This window comes from Neolamprologus multifasciatus, chromosome 7 (genome assembly GCF_963576455.1).
Source record: "Neolamprologus multifasciatus chromosome 7, fNeoMul1.2, whole genome shotgun sequence".
Taxonomy (NCBI): Eukaryota; Metazoa; Chordata; class Actinopteri; order Cichliformes; family Cichlidae; genus Neolamprologus; species Neolamprologus multifasciatus.
Genome location: NC_140445.1, coordinates 45,268,208 through 45,276,037, shown reverse-complemented (window position 1 = coordinate 45,276,037; position 7,830 = coordinate 45,268,208). Strand labels below are relative to the sequence as shown.

Below are 7,830 nucleotides of genomic sequence, written 5' to 3'. Positions count from 1 at the left end.
GTACGCACCGTACGTAGTACGCGTAGTGCGCGTACTTCAAGCGTGCAGACCCTGAAATGGGACACAGCCTTAGTCTCGTCCATTGACTGTAGAAAACATGGACGACGCAACAGCTCCCCAAAAATGAAGCCAAAACGTCTCTATCGCCCCCTGGTGCAGTATACGTCATAAACCCTGCTTCCTCCATGTTAGCGGATGGGACTGGGGTCAGACTAAAATAAATTAATTCTCCTCAGAAATTTTTTTTCCAAAGATTCTTTCTTTTGTTTTCAATAGTTCTCATCACGCTGATTGATGTTCAAGGGGTCTCCTTTCCCATAAGTTTGATTCTAATTCCTACCGCGGTGATGTTAAATTGGGGTGAAACGTCATCATAAGAGCTTTGACTGACAGCTGCAGTCACAGAGAAACTTGCGTTCGGGAATAGCAGATAGAGCGAAGGCTCTGAGAGGACGCCCAGCGTTTATGCTATGAAAACACGACCGAGTGTTTTAACCATTGACTGTAGAAAACATGGACGACGCGACCCCACCTCCTACCATTGTGCAAAAATGAAGCCAAAATACCCCGCTTGTGGAGGCTGCCATCTTGCAAATTTGGAGCCAAAGTCTGCGCAGTAGTGACTTGAGGTGGAGCGACTGTGTAGCGCTCCCGCTAGTGATGGGTCGTTCGCGAACGAAATGGCTCTTAGAGCCGACTCTTTGAAGTGAACGACGCGAGCCGGCTCCTTATTGGGAGCCGTGAGGTTTTTTGTTTTTTTTCTTTCTCTCACCCTCTCTCTCTCGCCCTTTTTTCCGCTAAACTCAGCACGCCTTGCGCTGGGCAGAGGGGGGAGGGGCGTTAGTTACACTCGCAGTAGCACAGGAACAGAGCCAGAGAGAAAGAGAGCGAGGGACAACAACGTCACATTAGAAAGGTATAGTAATCATCCACTATTTTCAGTTGCAGATGATAAAGGATTCAGAAATCATGCAGGCCCATATGACAGAGAATGTGCATCTTCTTTTTGTTTTAATATTTTAATTTATATTTAATTGTGTTGTGGTTTGCAGTGTTTTGTGTTGTTTCACGTTAAATTTGGTTAAAAGGAAAAAGCTGAAAATTTAAATAGTTAAAAGTTTAAAATGTAAATAGTTGTTCTTTGTATTATATGATTTATTTATTACATTTTATGTGGAGTGAATAAATAAAGTATATTTATGGTGGCCCTTAGAGACAAACGTACAAACTCCAAAACACGTAAAAACTCCAAAACGCGTAAAAACTCAGACGCACTTACAAACCCTGAAGCATGTACAAACTCCAAAACACGTAAAAACTCAGAAGCACGTACAAACTCCAAAACACGTAAAAACTCAGAAGCACGTACAAACTCCAAAACACGTAAAAACTAAGAAGCACGTACAAACTCAGAATCACGTACAAAAAAGACAACAGAAGTGCTCCAGGATGCTAGGGTGCAGTGTTGAGCTTTTGTTACCTAGTGGCTACACAAGCCAGGAAGTATCAACAACCGGATTTGGTGTGTGGTAATAACAGGTAAATGAATTTTTCTTTTAAATTATTTGAATAAATATGAGTGCTTGTCTATAAATACACAAACAATACGCACATGCTTTCAATTGTGTAATTTAAGTGATCTGGTTAGCTTTGTTTTGGAAGTTCAGTTAACGCTAGAAATGTGTTTTGGAGTTTGTACGTGCTTTTTGGAGTTTGTATATGCTTTAGAGTTTGTACGTGCTTTGTCTCTAGGGGCCATATATAAACATATATAAATAAAACCACTTTTTTTTTACATTAGTAATTCCTTTTCTGCATAATTTTATATTATTGTTAATGATTAAATAATTAAAGCAACAAAACAACCTGAAGAGCCGGTTCGGAGCCGAAAGAGCCGGCTCTTTTTAGTGAGTCGAGCCGAAAGAGCCGGATCTCTAAAAAGAGCCGGAAATCCCATCACTAGCTCCCGCCCACACACCCGCTGGACGTGACCACAAACACGCCCCCCTACACTTTTTACATAGCCCGGCTGCTCAAGTTTTTTTGCTGGTTTACGGTGACTGACGACTCGTTTAATGAAGGTAAATACAACCATGTCACTGTTATAAAAAAGACACAGCTTATCATCTTATAGTTCTAAAATCACTCTGTTGTTAATTCGTTAGTTAGATTAGCCGCTAGCATACGCACTGTGTTGGAGGCTTGTTGCCAGCTAGTTAGCGATGCTACACACCTGCTACTCTTAATAGTCTTCAACACTTCTGTTTTTGTTTTTTTTATCCATTTTTAGACAGCAATGAGATCAGCTGCACACTCTACAGAGGCCCAGAGTTACTGTTAATATCAAAAATATAATGCTGTCCTTTGAGATTTTAACATAAGACTGTGAGTGTAATGGATCTAAAACTGTTTAAATCTCTACAGCCTGGTAACATGGAGACTTTAAAAACATCAGCAGAACATTTCAGTAGTGTAGTCTAATTTGTTCTTTTCATTTAATAATAGAGTCCATATTATATCAACAGCTACATTCACCCTGGAGAGAAACTAGTGAGGGAGACCATCAGGACCAAGTTGGGTTTCTGGGTCCAGAGGTTTGGAGAAACTTCTTCCCTTTCTTTCATCACAGCTGTCCTGTGCCATAAGTTCTATTGACCCACTGTAAGAGGCATCATTTAAGAAACACCAGGAAGACTGAAGCTCATCGCATTGATCAAGCAGGACTCATGATCTTCACCAGCAGCTCCCTCACAGGGAAATCTTCAGCACTCCTCCGTAGGCCCGCCCCATGAGATGGATAAACCCAGCATTTCATCAACACTGTGATGAGACCTTTGATTTGTGTAATGTTATAAATACTCAGATACTCCCCAGAGGCTCCGGACTTTTACATAAAGATATTATATTCAGTCCTGTAGAAAGTTATATATTTAAAAATATGTGATCCTCTCTGGTTACTCTGGTATGAATAACTCTGAATCACTTTATGGTAAATAACACACTATCTGCAAAAAACTGTGAAAGAATTCCAGATGACAAGTTTGTAGTTCAACATACAAGTGACAACCTTTGACCTTCATCAGGTTTTATTTAATTGTGTTAGAGAAAATCTCATATGCTCTTCATGCAGCTGAGTACATCAAGTGTTTAAAACAGAAGCTGTGCAGGTCTGAGATCAGCAGCTTTGTGAAACACCAAACTGAGGTCCTGTTAATGCTGATATATAGTGACACAGTTACATGGGTGATTAATCCTTTTGTTTTTTTGTCTTTATCAATAAAATAGCTGCAGCTTTCACTACAGCACGTGTGGTACTTTAACCTTTGTACTGTTTTCATCAGTTCATTTTGCAGTTAACATGTGAACATGTTGGATGATCTGTCTGCTGTCACTCGATGGGGCTGAGGTCTGAATCCGAGGGCAGCTCCTGTAATCACAAAGACAACAGAACCATCAAACTCAAATATAAATTTTATCCCTCAATATTGAAATAAGGCTGATTCTTCTGTCCTCACACACTCAGGATCTGAAGTTCTTCTCTTACATTTTTTTCAGTATTACAGTACACTACAGTACTTTAATCCATAGTTCCTGATTAATGAGGAGTTACTGAAGTACAAGCTTTTAAAAAAAATTGTTACTGTCTTTACAAGATGTGGCAAGAGACTGAAAACATGCTGTTGTTTGCACATATTTAATATTCAGCTTTGCACAGGAGCTGAAGCAGGGTGCAGCCTGTTGCTTTTACAGTATAATACTTGTACAGTGACAGTAATTAGTGACTGAGCAGCCCGGAGCGTTTCGCTTGATTTCTTTAGTAAATTTATTCACCTGCACGTATTAGCTAAACGAACCCTGACAGCCGAGTGCTCATCTTAGCTAGCTAGGTGTCAGGAGCTAGCTAAGGACAGTAGTTAAGGATTAGCTTACAAACACGTTTAACTTACCGAAAAAGTGCAGCGGGGCCTCGGGTCCTTCTGTCGGGTAGTCCAGTTTACTGAGGAACACCTCAGGCTGTCAGGTTAAAACACTCGGTCGTGTTTTCGTAGCGTAAACGCTGGTCCTCCTCTCAGAGCCTACGCTCTATCTGCTATTCGCGAACAGAGATACGCAAGTTTCTCCGTAACTGCAGCTGTCAGTCAAAGCTCTTATGATGACGTTTCACCCCAATTTAACATCACCGCGGTAGGAATTAGAATCAAACTTATGGGAAAGGAGACCCCTTGAACATCAATCAGCATGATGAGAACTATTGATAACAAAAGAAAGAAACTTTGGAAAAAAGTTATCTAAGGAGAATTAATTAATTTTAGTCTGACCCCAGTCCCATCCGCTAACATGGAGGAGGCGGGGTTTATGACCTATACTGCAGCCAGACACCAGGGGGCGATAGAGACGTTTTGGCTTCATTTTTTGGGAGCAGTCACATCGTCCATGTTTTCTACAGTCAATGGTAGTGTCACGGCTGGCGGGGTGAGCCGTGTGGTGTGGAGGAAACGGAGGACCCAAAATGCAGACAGCGATAAGATGATGAGAGTGAGGGTTTATTTACAGTATACAAATAACAGAACTGAAAGCAGGACAGAACATAACCTAAACTGGGTGAGCTAAATAACAAACCGGATCATACAAATGGGGTGGGAGGCAGAGAGACACAGACGAGGAACAGACACCATGAAACACAGACGAGCCGACAACGAACACAGACCGACACCCACTATAAATACACACACCAGGTAATCAGGAAATGGCACACAGGAGGGGACACAGCTGGAACTAATGGACATAACGAGACACAACCCTACAAAGTAAAACAGGAAACACACAGACTGTTTTACATAACACGAGGACATGAACAGAGCACCGAGGGAGACGCAGGTAGGGAAGATAAACACAACCAAACACCAACAACCAATACAAGATCAGAAATAAACTAGAAAACACTAATAACAAACTCAAAGCGCTGGGTCACCGACCCAGGACCATGACAGTACCCCCCCCTCAAGGGCTGGCTCCAGACAGCCCAACAGAAACACAAAACCCCCCCCCAAAAACCAAAAACGACCCGACCAGGGCGGGTGGCGGGGGACCAGGACGGAGGGACCACAACCAAACAAAAAACAAGCTCCAGCGGGCCAAACGAATTGTCCAAAACACAACACATACTGGAGTTCCTGAACAGGGTCCCAAAACATAGTTCAGGAGGCCGGCCATGCACACGGCAGCGGCGACAATGGGGAAACAGTTCAGGAGGCCGGCCATGCACACGGCAGCGGCGACGACGGGGAAACAGTTCAGGAGGCCGGCCATGCACACGGCAGCGGCGATGACGGGGAAACAGTTCAGGCGGCCGACCGTGCGGACGGCGGCGGCGGCGAGAAAACAGTTCCGGAGGCCGACCGTGCACGCGGCAGCGGCGGCGACGGGGAAACAGGTCAGGCGGCCGACCGTGCGGCAACGGCGAGAAAACAGTTCCGGAGTCCGACCGTGCACGCGGCAACGGCGGCGACGGGGAAACAGATCAGGCGGCCGACCGTGCGGACAGCAACGGCGGCGGCGACACAAGTCCGGAGGCCAGCCGCATGGAAGGTAGCGGCGGCCTTTGGGAGGTCGTCCATATCGACGATGACGCCCAACAAGCGGCCTGGCAGACGACCGCCGATGTCGAGGCGGCAGTTCGGGACCTGAAGGTGGCGTGGCCCCTGCAGCACCAGGCTGGACCAGGCGAGGCGGAAGCTGAGGCTGGACCAGGCGAGGCGGAAGCTGAGGCTGGACCAGGCGAGGCGGATGCAGAGGCTGGACCAGGCGAGGCGGATGCAGAGGCTGGACCAGGCGAGGAGGACGCTGAGGCTGGACCAGACGACGATGACGCCGGAGCTGGACCAGGCGACGGCGTGGGTGAAGCCGGAGCTGGACCAGGCGACGGCGTGGGTGAAGCCGGAGCTGGACCAGGCGAGTCGGATGAAGCCGGAGCTGGACCAGGCGAGTCGGATGAAGCCGGAGCTGGACCAGGCGACGGCGAGGATGAAGACACGGCTGCTGCAGCTGGCGAGGATGAAGACACGGCTGCTGCAGCTGGCGAGGATGAAGACACGGCTGCTGCAGCTGGCGAGGATGAAGACACGGCTGCTGCAGCTGGCGAGGATGAAGACACGGCTGCTGCAGCCGGTGGTGTGGATGAAGCTGCTGTTGCTGCCGGCGGCGTGGATGGAGCGGCAGCCGGCGAGTATGATGAGGCTGCAGCTGGCGGCTGGACGGGCTCCTCGGGCCTTCCAGCTGACGAGGCAGAAGACTGGACGGGCTCCTCGGGCCCTCCAGCTGACGAGGCAGGAGGCTGGACGGGCTCCTCGGGCCCTCCAGCTGACGAGGCAGGAGGCTGGACGGGCTCCTCGGGCCCTCCAGCTGACGAGGCAGGAGGCTGGACGGGCTCCTCGGGCCCTCCAGCTGACGAGGCAGGAGGCTGGACGGGCTCCTCGGGCCCTCCAGCGGACGAGGCAGGAGGCTGGACGGGCTCCTCGGGCCCTCCAGCGGACGGAACAGGCGGCTGGACGGGCTCCTCGGGCCCTCCAGCGGACGAGACAGGAGGCTGGACGGGCTCCTCGGGCCCTCCAGCTGACGAGACAGGGGGCCGGACGGGCTCCTCGGGCCCTCCAGCGAGAATAGTCTCAGGACCAGCGGGCACAGGGGCCCCTGGCGGGCGCAGAACAGAACCAGCAGGCGCGGAGACCTCTGGCAGGCGCAGAACAGAACCAGCAGGCGCGGAGACCTCTGGCGGGCGCAGATCAGAACCAGCAGGCGCGGAGACCTCTGGTGGGCGCAGATCAGAACCAGCAGGCGCACGGGCCTCTGGCAGGAACGGATCAGAACCAGCAGGCACACGGGCCTCTGGCAGGAACAAATCAGAACCAGCAGGCACACGGGCCTCTGGCAGGAACGGCTCAGAACCAGCAGGCGCACGGGCCTCTGGCAGGAACAGATCAGAACCAGCAGGCGCACGGGCCTCTGGAAAACACAAAGCTGACTGCAGCTGCACCGAGCATTGACTCAGCTCAGGCAGCGACAGCCGGGTGCAGTCCTCAGCTGGCTTCTTTACCTCCAGGGGTCCAGAGTCTGCTGGGGGCTGAAACCCAGCCTCTGGGGAGGCCCTGGAGTGCATCTCAGAACTGGCCAGCTCTTGAGGAGTGTTTTCAGGATTGTGTGGTTTGTCTCTCTGCAAAAAATACTTAGAAAAAGAGTCCAAAACGGGAGGCAGAGACGCAGCCTGCTGTACAGAGGGAGTCGGTGAAGATGGCATAGATGACTGGGCTAGTGGGGATACCGGGGGCCGAGCTGAATGCTGCTGTGCAGCTAAACGAGCTTGCGGCTGTGCAGCTAAACGAGCTTGCGGCTGTGCAGCTAAACGAGCTTGCGGCTGTGCAGCTAAACGAGCTTGCGGCTGTGCAGCAGGCTCAAAAAACACAGCCCCGGTATAAACCGTCACAAGTTTAGGCGAAACAGACAGAGTGTCTTTTCCACTCACCACAGCCGGCCGCTCAGAAATCCCCAGGTCCGACTGTGGCGAGGAGCGTCGGCGGCGTGAGCGCCTTTTCCCCCTTGAAGGCTGGGTTGACGGGCCGGGCAGAACATCCTCTGTCGAAAGTGAAGCATGAGTTGCAGGGTGGGTGGTAGCAGCCGGGGGGTGAAGACGGAGCTCGTTCAGAATGAAGTTCTGTGCGAGCGGGTGAAGTGAGTCCAGTAGCCAGGAGTGAGCAAGGATTAGCTGCTGTAGCCTGGCTTCTACAGCGCGGTGAAATGCCTCCCCCTCATGCTCAAGCCACAGGTTAACTAACC

General features: G+C 49.9%; 1 long non-coding RNA gene across 1 annotated transcript; it reads right to left on the bottom strand.

Moving 5' to 3' along the window:
- Positions 1 to 3,068: 3,068 nt before the first annotated feature.
- Positions 3,069 to 4,456, bottom strand: LOC146515076 (uncharacterized). Its single transcript, XR_014875344.1, has 2 exons — positions 3,948 to 4,456; positions 3,069 to 3,427 (listed from the first exon to the last, which is right to left on the bottom strand). It is a non-coding gene; the product is annotated as an uncharacterized LOC146515076 (long non-coding RNA).
- Between the last annotated feature and the right edge of the window lie 3,374 nt (positions 4,457 to 7,830).